General features: G+C 37.8%; 1 protein-coding gene across 1 annotated transcript in view; it reads right to left on the minus strand.

The window, feature by feature from the left end:
• MACC1 (MACC1, MET transcriptional regulator) overlaps positions 3,275 to 12,329 on the minus strand; it is a 211,211-nt gene continuing 202,156 nt past the window's right edge. Inside the window, 1 exon segment of the mRNA XM_021063417.1 lies at positions 3,275 to 4,817. The gene's annotated coding sequence lies outside the window, so the exon portion shown is untranslated.

Raw genomic sequence — 12,329 nt, forward strand, 5'->3', positions numbered from 1 at the left:
AAAAATAATAAACACTGTTTTCTCAGAAGCAGATACTTCATATATTGTTCTAAGAATAGCAGGCCTACTTCATCTTTTTGACAATGAGAAAAAAGAATAGGATGAAAAAGAGGAGGCGGAAGAGGAGAAAGATGAGGACAAACGAAAAAGAAAGAAAAAATAAGCAGAGGAGACTAACACTGACAAAATTATGCTAATTAAATCAATTCCCATTTAAATTTATTTGGATCAAGTATCATACATATGGTACTTGACTTGGCACAAATTAGTGTTTTTTAAATGCTAATTGATAGTTTGGTTGATAACTGTATCCATATAAAGTCACTTTCATGTTCTAGGTAATATTAGAAGGATTTCCAAAAACTCTTGCAAATATTACAAAGTTAAGACACAAAAGTTTTTCATATTTTTCATGTTTTAAATTTAACGTACAGAAGAGACCAATCACGATGGCAGAGTGGGAGGACATGGAACTCACCTCTCCCCACAAACATGTCCTAATACACCTACATGTGGAATAATCCTCACAGAAAACTAACTAAAAGAAGGCAGAAAAACTTCAGCACAACAAAGTCTTCAAGAAAGATACACACAGAATCAGGCGGAAGGGAAGAGAAGTGATCAAGTGAGGACCTGTTCCCCCGGGAGGGGACTCAGAAGAAAAGGGATATTACACAGGTGGTGATCCTGCCTGAGGAGTGAGCAGCTTGAGCCACCTATTGGGTGTCCCAGCCCTGGGGTCCTATACAAGGAAGATGAGGTGCCCAGGCTCATCTAGGCTGACTGGGATTAAGAGGAGGGCAATCAGAAGCCTGGACTTTACTCATGAGGAGTGCACATACACTGGCTTGCTCCTGAGGCAGGACTGAGAGGGCAGACTGAAGACAGCTCCAGTGGCTGCGTGGTTTCCAGTGACTGCCCTGGTGCATGCCCCAGCCTGAGCAAAATGAATGTTCCAGCCTCATTTACTCCATGTCACAGCTCTGCACTGTTCCTAGAACTACCACAATCAGAGAGAGAGCTCAGCCATGGGATGCAGAGGCAACTCAGACCCAGAGCAGTGTTTGGGTGGTGCAAGGGTGGCAACTGTTGGCACACACTTAAGCACTGCAGCAGAAACAGCCTGGAATTCTGATGGTGACCAGTCCACCACAATGCACACCCTGATAATTACTGAGAGCCCATGTGGCCCGCCTACACTGAAGCAAGTCTCCACAACAGGTAGGGGTAGTGAAAGCTGGAGAGAGTGGTCAGCTGTGAGGGACAAAGACTAGATATGAGGATGAGTCTGAACCAAGTGAGGGCAATTGCTGGTGCCTACAAAGGTGGTACATTGGAGGCAGCATGGACCATATAGCTAATACCCCATCATGAGAGATCCTGCATGGGTCCCTTTTGTTTTAGCACTGCTCCTCTCTGAGGCACTGGTCCTAGTGCTTAGAGAGAAGAGGGAACATACTTAAAGGGAAGAGCCATCTCTGAATCAACCCTTAGGGCTTCTGCTCCAGCAACTTGGGATCTGCCCCTGCCCCCAGTAGGATGATGACAGCTACTGAGTAGCAGGGAAGCCCTGCCTCAAACCCAACTCCAGCCCTAGCCTCTCTCTATCCCCACTGCATACCAAGGTGATGGGTGCAGGCATACCCTGAGGAAATACATGACTTGCATCCATGTCAAATCTAGCTTTCCAACAAAAGGTACTGGGCACAAGCAATCTCTACAGAGACACTCTTACATAAGAACATCCCTTCATGACTACAATAAGTAATTGTTTCACCTAAACTCATAGAGACAGAAAGGTAAGCAAAATGAGAAGGCAAAGGGACTAGTCTCCATTGAAAGGAAAATCCCCTGAAAAAATAAATAACAAAACAGAAGTAAACAATGTAACAGATAAAAAATTCAAAACATTAATAATAAGAATACTAAGAGGATTATGGAAAAAAAGCCAGAATTTTAATAAGGAACTAGAAAATATAAAAAAGACCAATCAGTAATGAAGACTTCAATTGCTATAATTTAAAAATACTACCAGGAATGAATAGCAAAATAAGTGACACAGAATAATGCATAGGTGATCTGGAAGCTACGAAAATGGAAATCACCAATTGGAACAGCAAAAAGAAAAAATAATTAAATGAAAATAGTTTATGAAATTTTGGAGATAGTATCAAGTATACCAACATTTGCATTATAGGGGTTCCAGAAGAAGAGAGAGAAAATTGGTGATCCAAAATGTATTCAATGATATTATGCCTGAAAACTTCACAAACCTAAAGAAGGAAACCGATTCCCAGAACAGGAAGCAAGGAGGGTCCTCAACAGACCCACACAAAGACATAATTAAAATTTAATTAATCATAATTAAAATGGCAAAAGTTAAAGTGAGAATTCTAAAGGCATCAAGAGAAAAACAAAGAGTCATATAAAAGGGAACTCCCATAAGGATATCAGCTGATTTTTCTATAGAAGTTTTGTGATCCAGAAAAGAGTGTCATGATATATTCAAAGAGCTAAAAGAGAAAATCCTGCAGCCTAGAAATTGTACACAGAAAGACTATCACTTAGAGTAGAGGGAGAGAGAAAGAAATTCTCAGACAAGCCAAAACTAAGAGTTCATTGATACTAAACCAACTCTAAAAGAACTTTAGGAAATCTTCTCTAAATGAAAAAGTGGTAAGAATACATAAGAAAGAGATAATCCCAATTGGAAAGGCAAGTACAGAGTAAGGGCTGAGGACCAACAACTTAAATACGCCAGTATGAAGATTAAAGACCAAAAGTTGTAAAAGTAACTATAATTACAATAAATATTTAAGGGATAAACATGAAGAACAAAAACACAAAATATGGGAGATCAGAATAAAAAATGTAGTCTTTTAGAATATGTTTGAACTAAAATGACTACCAGTATAAAACAAGTAGATAGTTATAGGTCAACATATATGAGCCTCATGGTAACTACTAATCAAAAACTTAAAACAGATACACAAAAACTAAAAAAAAATAAACACAGCATACTAATAAAGAACATCATCAACCAGAAAGGAAGAAACAAAAAGAAAAATGAACAGAGAAGAACTATAAAAACAACCAGAAAATATCAAATAAAACGGCATCAACTACATACCTATCAATAACTTACTTAAATGTTAGTGGACAAAGTGGTTCAATTTAGAGACATAGGATGGCTGATTGGATTTAAAAAAAAAGACTCACCCATATGCTGCTACAAGAGACCCACTTCGGAGCTAAAGATATACACAGGCTGAAAAATAATAGAAATATATATTTCATACAAACAGAAACAAGAAGGCAGGGGTGGAAATACTCATATAGACAAAACAGACTTTCAAACAAAAGCTATAACCAAAGACAAAGAAGGGCATTATACAATGGTTAAGGATCCAATACAAAAAAGTATGCATGCAACACAGGAGCACTAAAGAGAAATACTGAATCACTATGCTGTATGCTTGAAAGTAATAAAATACTGTAAATCAATTAAAGTTCAATAAAATCAATCAATCAATTAATTAAATGAATTAAATGTACAGATGATTATGTCTAATGTACAGATGATTATGCCTAATATTGACTTTCTAAGTCAAAACAACCACTTTGACAAATACCCTTTCTACAGACTGCCCAGTAATGTCACAAATTCTTTTGACCACTGTATTTTTTGACTGAATTATAATTCAGTGTTTTGCAGTCAGAGAAACTTGTAATTAAGTAACAAACTTACAAATACCATTTCAAAGCTTATCCACATCAGAATGGCATGAGTTTTATCAGGTCTGGTCCTTAGCAAAAATTGTAATTAGCAAGGTTTGCATTTATTATCTCTCTCTGTCAACTTCTGCACCCTGTATTTACTTTAAGTTTTGCCCTTTTCTCAAGACAGTCTGTCCCCAAGTCAGGGACACATTCTTGGTACTTTCCATGACTCCCTTCACCTATAAAAATATCTTACATCCTTTGCTAACATAACTATCATGATTATTTAAGCTATGATACAAAATGCCTGATAATAATTAAAAGTGTTATCTTTCTCAGTTGCTGCTTTTATTTTTAGCAATGTCTTTCAGTGTTTTATACCTGGGGTGACCAACTATCTCAGTTTGTCTGGGACTTTCCTGGTTTCAGCAATGAAAATTCCAAGTATCAGGAAACGCCTCAGTTTCAGGCTTGTTTACTAAAATTGCCCTGAAAGGACTATAAAAAATAACAACTAGAGAAGACTTTTTAGCCTTCCCTCTCAAATTGCAGTTCCCAGCTGGAGATTTTTCTGCTACTTTTCTCAAATCTCTGTTCAGGATGACATACTCAACGCCTTCAGGAGTCCAGCATATCCTCTTTCCTTCCCACTCACCACACTCTTCAAGACAAACTTCCCAGATTTTCTCAGTGTTCTTTTGGGTGAGCTAAGCCTCCCTTTATTTTAGTTTGCTCAATAAAAGACATTTGCCTTCCCAGGGACCTCAGTGTTCACTAAAAGGAGATCCAGGTTAATTTCATAATCCTTACCCATAACACTATGTCTGTTCCTAAACTGCTTCATGTTCCCCACCTGTAGAAACAGCATTCTTTATCTGCAGCATTCAGACCCTACAGTAACAACAAAGAAAACCCAAGGGAAGTCATCTATGAGTATGCTTTTCATTTACTCTAATAATCAGAATTTGATATGTCTTGCCTGAAGTAAAAGGGCAATGTAGTGAAAAGGTTCCAGCTCTCTAGGTCTGCTATCTTACTACAATTTACTCACTCTATGGTTCTAGAATATGCATCATTTCTCAGCCATCTATGAACACCTGGGATAAAAACAGAAGGAAGCATAATTTTAAAAGGTCCATTGCATAATTGTTTAAAATGCATTCAAACAAAGTAGTTGATACTGGCTAAATAGAAAAAAATTGACCCCAAATCATTTTTGTTATGATCTAGATTGTGTCCCTCAAATTCTTATACTGAACTCATAACCCTCAGTATTTACGAATGTGACTGGATTTGGAGATGGCGTCTTTCAAAAGGTAATTAAATTAAAATGAAGTTACTAGAGTGGGTCTTAATCCAATATTACTAGTATCCTTAAAAAAAAAGATTAGGACACAAACCAGGTAAAGACAGGTAAAGACATAGGGAGAAGATAACCATCTACAAGCTGAGAAATAGGCCTGGAACAGATCCTTCTCTCATGGCCCTCAAAGGAAACCAACCCTGCCAAAACTTTAATCTTGGACTTCCAGCCTCCAGAACTGAGAGAAAATTTTTTATTGTTTAAGCCACCAGTTTATGATGCTGTCTTATGGTAGTACCAGCAAACTAATAGAATTTACCAGTAGATAAATATAGAATATACTGAGTGGTCAAAATGAATTACCATTAAAGAGAGATTAGGAACCTTACTCAAAGCAAAAACCCAGGGTGTGGATTATCTACTTGCAGGGGTTTGCAGCTCTCACATCAGAATTTACACTCTTAACCCTATGCACATAGTAATCTTCTGAGCAATCAAAATGGGAATAAATAGAAAGGTTGTCTAAGAGTATGAAAGGAAGACTTTCGATTTTTTTTCTTCCACTCTATCAGTGAAACCTCTTAAAAATAGCTTTAGGAATGTAACATCAAGCGCTCTTTCATCTTCTCATGAATAACCCTGACCACTAATCTCTTATTTCGCCACAGCCCATAGCAATCCACTTCACCCTGAAAAACATAACAATATGATATTTTCTTCTGAAGATCATTTCTCCATGCAGAGTAAATCATGAATATAATTGAACACATATTAAACAGGAATTATGTATGAAGAGAAACGGAATGAATTGTTATGAGTTTTAGCTTCATAAAGTTGTTCTGTATACAAAACAAGCACAGAAATACAACACCTTTGTCAGTATATCCCTTTTGTATCATTCTGTCCTATCTTTCATTAACATCTTAGAATCACCTAATTTACTTTGTTCACATTGCTGTTCCACTTTCCCCTTCAGTAGCACTTAGAGGTTATTACTGATTCAAAAGTGAAGAAGAGGTCTCCAATGAAAAGTCAGATAACTGAAAAAGAGAGCAATACCCCTGACCTTGGACTTGCTTTCATAATTTCATTCAGGAGTTCCAAGGTGACACAGTGGGTTAATGATCAGGTAGTTGTCACTGCTGTGTCAGGGATTCAATCCCTGCCCCTAGAACTTCAGCATGCTGTGGGCACAGCCAAAAAAAAATTAAATTATCATAATTTCATTCAGAGAATGTTCAAATGATTCTGCCATGATGTTTTTTATGGGCAGGTAGTGACTGCCACCAAATCTCAACTACAATTTTCTCCATCAGCTATTCTCAGAACTCCTCCTCCATCCCGCCTCTCCCAATTAGCTCCTTTCTGGCAGCAGGTGAGGTGCATTGACAAGAGTACAGGTCCTGCTTGAGAGCAACCAATTAGCAGTAATAGATCTGTCCCTGGACATCCTAGGTCATGTCAACTCATAGTCCTGATAGCGTTTTAGATGGCTCCGTCATGCCATCATTAATTTATAAAGTGGTGTATGGAGGGTAAATTGCTGGTGAGGTTTCACTTATTTAGCATTTGATTTAGTGCAGAATAGAAGCAGCCCACTGCCCAGTCATGTGAGAAGGACTTAGATGACTAGCTTCTTAAATTATACTGGAAGGAAAGAGGTTTCCTGGTGTAGGAAATAATGCTGAGGTTATCTCACATCACATTTTTAATAGAAAATTGCTATTGACATCCCCAGCATCCACCTCCCCCCAGTTCCAGGAACAGATTTCAATTTTACCCAGTCACCAATGACTTCCAAACTCAGTGGTTTGAATGGAGGAGGTGCACAGCGATCAAGGAAGAAGCATGTGACCCATATCTAACCAATCAAAGGACCACTGGTTAGAGCCCTTTGTGACTGGCTGAGGGATAAGCAGAAAACCTAAATCGGTCCAATAAGAGGGCCTCTCTTCTGGGGTTATCAGGAAGTACTCTATTGCTCTACCTATCAATCTGAGTTCACTCAGAAAAGCAGAACCATCTGCAATGTTATACAATAAGGATTTATTGCAGTGATTTGACCCGATGCATTTGTGAAAGCTGGTCAGTCTTAGTCTGGCTCTTTCTTTTGTCTCTGGTGCTAAGCCTGAAGTCACAGGTAAGACTGAGGGAAGGAAAAGATAAACAGCTGACTGAGGAAGAGCAAGGACAACCAGAATCTGCATTTGTCAGTTACTTGCACCCTGGTTGGTCCTTCCCAGACTCCAAGCCAGGAACACTGCTGCTGTGGATAACCCACAGTTCTAGTGGTTCTCTGGTTGCAGACTTGCATTCATGCCTGGCAGGGATTTAGAGAAGAAGGAAACGCACCCAGAGAAACAGTAGCTGCAGGCCAAGCAGCTACCCCCAACCAACAAGCTGATTCAGATGCTGCAAAGGGGCCTGATCTATAGCTACATTCCAAGAGACACAATGGCTATTGTTCCACAGTGGCCTTCCAAATCTTTAACAGATTTCTCTTGTAGCTAACCCTAACCAGAAATATTCAGTGAAGAGAACTCTGGGAAACATAGTTTAGCCAAGTTCACTCATTTATGAAGTACCACAACCTGAAAGTGGAACATGGGGAAAATTGAGGCTGGAGCTGCTGCAGCATGGAGGGAGAGCCCAGAGCTGTAGGGCTGCTTTGTGGAGTCCAAGGATGAAACTAATATAATCAAAATCAGAGGAGGTGAAAAACAAGCAATTTGATCACACCCTTGAAGGCCTGAATCCTGGAATGCCTGAAATACCCCTAGAGTTTTCAGTTGTGAGAGACAAAAAATTCTTTGTGCTGAAGCCAGTTACAAATAGGTTTTCTGACACCCATTTCCAAAAGACTGCTAAATGATAGTCTTAACATAGGGCTGCTGTGTTTGCTCTAGCTTAAGTTTCTTAGTAGTTTTAAGGACAGTCTTAATTTTCATCTTATTACTGATCAGATAAGGAAAAAGAATGAAAGATATTTTCCACTTTTGAAAAGACCAGCGCAAAGAGAAAAAGTTTCCATTGTCCCTAAATAGTCTCCTTTCCTTAGACCATAGTCAAACTTTTTCCTATCTCCCCTTCACATTCTCCCTGCTTTCTACCATGCTGTAAGGGGACTGGGTGAGCCTGGAGTATATATGTCCTGGTATTTTCTCCCCATAGAATGGATTTTTGTACTATCCTAAAAAAAGAGTGTGGTAGCTAATTCTATTACACCATAAGTGTAAGGGGAACATTATACCAAACTTGTCAATCCCAAATTTTGATAAAAGACTGAGCCTGGTAGAACTGGTATAAGTAAAACCAGTAATTTCATCATGGCTAAGTGTGATTTTCAACTAGTAATCATATTTATATGACTATGTTAAATGTTGTAGCACACTCCAAGGGTTTAAGTGTTGACTTATATATTAAAAACATTTAAAACCTGCTTCTAGGAATTAGTTCCCTTGTGGTGCAGTGGAGTCCTCTAAGTGGAGTTCCTGGACCAAGCAGCATATATATCACCTGGGAACTTGGAAATGCAAATTCTCAGTCACCATCCCAGACCTGCTGAATGAGAATTCTGGGGTAAGACCCAGAAATCTGTGTCCTAACAAGCCTTCCAGGTGATTCTGTTCCTGCTAAGGCTGAAGAACCTCTGCAGCAGAGGTTGCTTGGTCTAAGGCCTTTGCAATGAGACTGAAGTGTGTTTGACAGTGTGCTTTGGGTAGGTCCTGGTAAAACCATTGCCGCCCTTCAACTCAGTCCTCATATCTGTATTCTAGTTTGTTTTGAATAGTTGATGTGTTCAACTACTCAAAATAGTGCATATTGCCCAACCAGTTTCATTAGGCTATGTGAGTAATAAATGAGATAATATCTATAAAGTGCTAAGTGTGCTTATGTGTGCATGCTATGTATGCTGTGCCTCACACATAGGAGACGTTATTGTAATGTAGATCATTGATATTCAAACTAGTAGTCTTAGTTCATATTCTTTTCCCTCATAGCAAAACAATATCCTACCCCATTATACATTCATAGACATTTAAGCCTAAGAGGAATTCAGAGATTATTCAATTCAAGCCCATTATTTTAGAGGAGAAAACTGAAGCCCATTATTTTAGAAGAGAAAAATGAAGCTTCAAAAGTTTCTTAGGAAGTAATAGGCAAAGATCAGAAGGCACAGCCCTCAACTTCTGGACTAGTATCTTGCAGAAAAAGCCATGCATGTTGTATTCACTACTACAACAGCTTGCTCTGGAATTTTCTCCTTTAGCATTACTAATTATTATACAGTGCTAAATCTCTGTATTTCTATTCCCTCATGTATAAATTGACACTATTATTCAGAATTGCAAAGCTATTAGATTTAAAACTTTCTGGCCTACATGAGCCTAGATCTACATAAATAGAAATCAATGTAAAATATGTATTCAAAAGCCACATATTTCTATAGCATTTAATGAAATAATGATAGGTAAATAGCAGATATACATGAGACGTTATATATGTACAAATTAAAATTTCCTGTGTATACATAGTCACTGTCTATTCTGTGTTGTGGATTAGTGAATACGCACGCAAGAAACCAACTTTCAAAAATTATGCTACTCAATATAAATGATATCATATGGTAATTGTCTTTCTCTTTCTGACTTACCTCACTTCGTATGAGAGTCTCTAGTTCCATCCATGTTGCTGCAAATGGCATTATTTTGTTCTTTTTATGGCTGAGTAGTATTCTATTGTGTATATATACCACATCTTCTTAATCCAATCATCTGTCAATGGACAGTTAGGTTGTTTCCATGTTTTGGCTATTGTGAATAGCACTGGGAAATATGTCTAGTCACTTATGATGGAACATGACAATGTGAGAAAAAAGAATGTATGCATGCATGTGTAACTGGGTCACCTTGATTGCTGTAGAAAATTGACAGAACACTGTAAACCAGCTATAATGGAAAAAATAAAAATCATTATAAATGAAAAAAAATTATGCTATTCTGAAGAATGTCTTTTGAGGTAACTCCACCCAGCATAACAGGAACATATGATGTTTGGAACTTTTTTTTTTTTTTTTTTTTTTTTTTTTTTTTGTCTTTTTGTCTGTTGTTGTTATTGTTGCTGTTGTTGCTATTTCTTGGGCCGCTCCCGCGGCATATGGAGGTTCCCAGGCTAGGGGTTGAATCGGAGCTGTAGCCACCAGCCTACGCCAGAGCCACAGCAACACGGGATCCGATCCTGAGTCTGCAACCTACACCACAGCTCACGGCAACGCCGGATCGTTAACCCACTGAGCAAGGGCAGGGACCGAACCCGCAACCTCATGGTTCCTAGTCGGATTCGTTAACCACTGCGCCACGACGGGAACTCCTGATGTTTGGAACTTTGGAACTCACTAAGTTATACAGCAGCACATGAAGGAAACTTCATACAGAAGAGTGGGGAAGAAGTGTGTGTGTGTATATATATATATATATATATATATGATCTATTTTAATTAGAAGAGACTCCAGAAACATAATTTTTATTATTCTCCTTTTCCTTCATAGTGCCTTATAGCCTCATATAATCCTTAGACATTAAAAAACTACAGAAAATATAATTTTCACTATCACAGTATGGAAATTTGAGTTTTGAAACTTCCAATTATTTATGGCATTGTACAATTTTGAATGTATTTCTTTTACTGTATTTTTGTATCACATATTCAAAGCTATTTAGTAACAGCAACATTTCCATCCATTAAAGGATATTCTGCTTCTTCCAGAAACCTAGTCATCCCTAAGTTCAAAACTTCATATGGTATTTTCTAACTTAGAGGACATGAAAGGATATTCATGACTGGTATGAACAGTTAATGACACACAACTGCTCGCACCTCCTTAGCTGGCCTTCATATTAAGGCTTTAACAGAAGAATGTAGAGGATTTGTGGCTTACATAGAAAAATTGTTACCTTGCAAGTTGAGCACTGAACAAAAATCTCATCCCAAACCATCATTACAGGAAAAGCCTGAGGAATCATCTTTGTTTTTTTCACTTTTGAAATGCTTAAAGATGTTTTATATTAATAGCTTTTGATGCTTTTAATGATGTCAAGGATGGGATTTAAGTGCCTTATTAATTCCCTTGATTTGCTGCCAAATGTTAAAGGCAATATGTGATTACTGGGCTAATCTTTTCTGATTTTGAAAATCCATTATAGGAAGAAAAATATAAAATTTGGAAAAGTAGAAATGATTTATAAAAATATTAGGATATATTTAAAAGAACAGAATGTTTGGACACAGGTTTAAAATTCCCCTGAAAGCATTTATTACAAGATTATAAAATATCTTTGTGTGTATTAATATTTAAATCATTGTTTCATCCTTAAATTTCAGAGACCATCTTGTTCATTTTTTAAACTCTTCATAAACTTCCCAACCACAATCACAACACATGATGTGATAAACCTGAAGTGATTTACTTCATCTTACTACCCTAATCAGCTAAAAAGATCTCTGTTGTCTCAGATCTTAGAGCCTGGAAAAACCCAGTTATTAATTCCTTATTATCCTTTCCCGAAATTCTCTGGTTTGCTGACATGCTAATAAGATTCCAAGAATGTTCTAAAGAAAGCAAAATCACCACTAAAAATGATTGCGTTCCGATCTTAAAATCGTTTTTTTTTTTTTTCCTTCTTCCTGAATTTGTTTTCAACAAAAATAAATTCCGTCCTTGAATGGGTGTACATAACTCCTTGGGCAGGCTGTATTCTCTTATCATCAAATATAAATATTAAAAGCCTTAAAGATCTTAAACCCTAATTCGAATTACATTTGCCAGCATACCAAATACCCCAGGGTGGGTGTATTAAAAGCTCTAAAAAGAGTCTGCTCTTACTTTTTAGCCAAATGGACATGTTTTATTCAGGATCTCTAAATAAAATCCTTATTCAGCTCATCCGCATTACCTTTGAGCATCTTTCCTTCCTTCACCCTTTCCAGCCCTTCACCCTGGCTTCCTGCATCTTCTGAGCTCCCCTCCTGCCTGAAGGCTTCGGTGCATTGAGGAACTGCCTCTTCTAGCCTCCCCAGACCAGGAACACTGTCTGATCCTCTATTAGGCTCATCATTTCTTTCCCAGAGAAAACTTAACTTAATCCCCTGATCCACATGTTATCCCCCAAATCTAATCTCTTGGCATCTCAGTTTTTCCACTGCAGCTGGTATTGCAGATACCATTTTAAGATTTGTCTGTATAGATTTTTTTACTACTGTCTCAATCACTTCAGCTGTACTGAAGTCAAGTATCATGCTGTTTAT

Source organism: Sus scrofa, chromosome 9, assembly GCF_000003025.6.
Source record: "Sus scrofa isolate TJ Tabasco breed Duroc chromosome 9, Sscrofa11.1, whole genome shotgun sequence".
In the NCBI taxonomy this organism is placed as follows: domain Eukaryota; kingdom Metazoa; phylum Chordata; class Mammalia; order Artiodactyla; family Suidae; genus Sus; species Sus scrofa.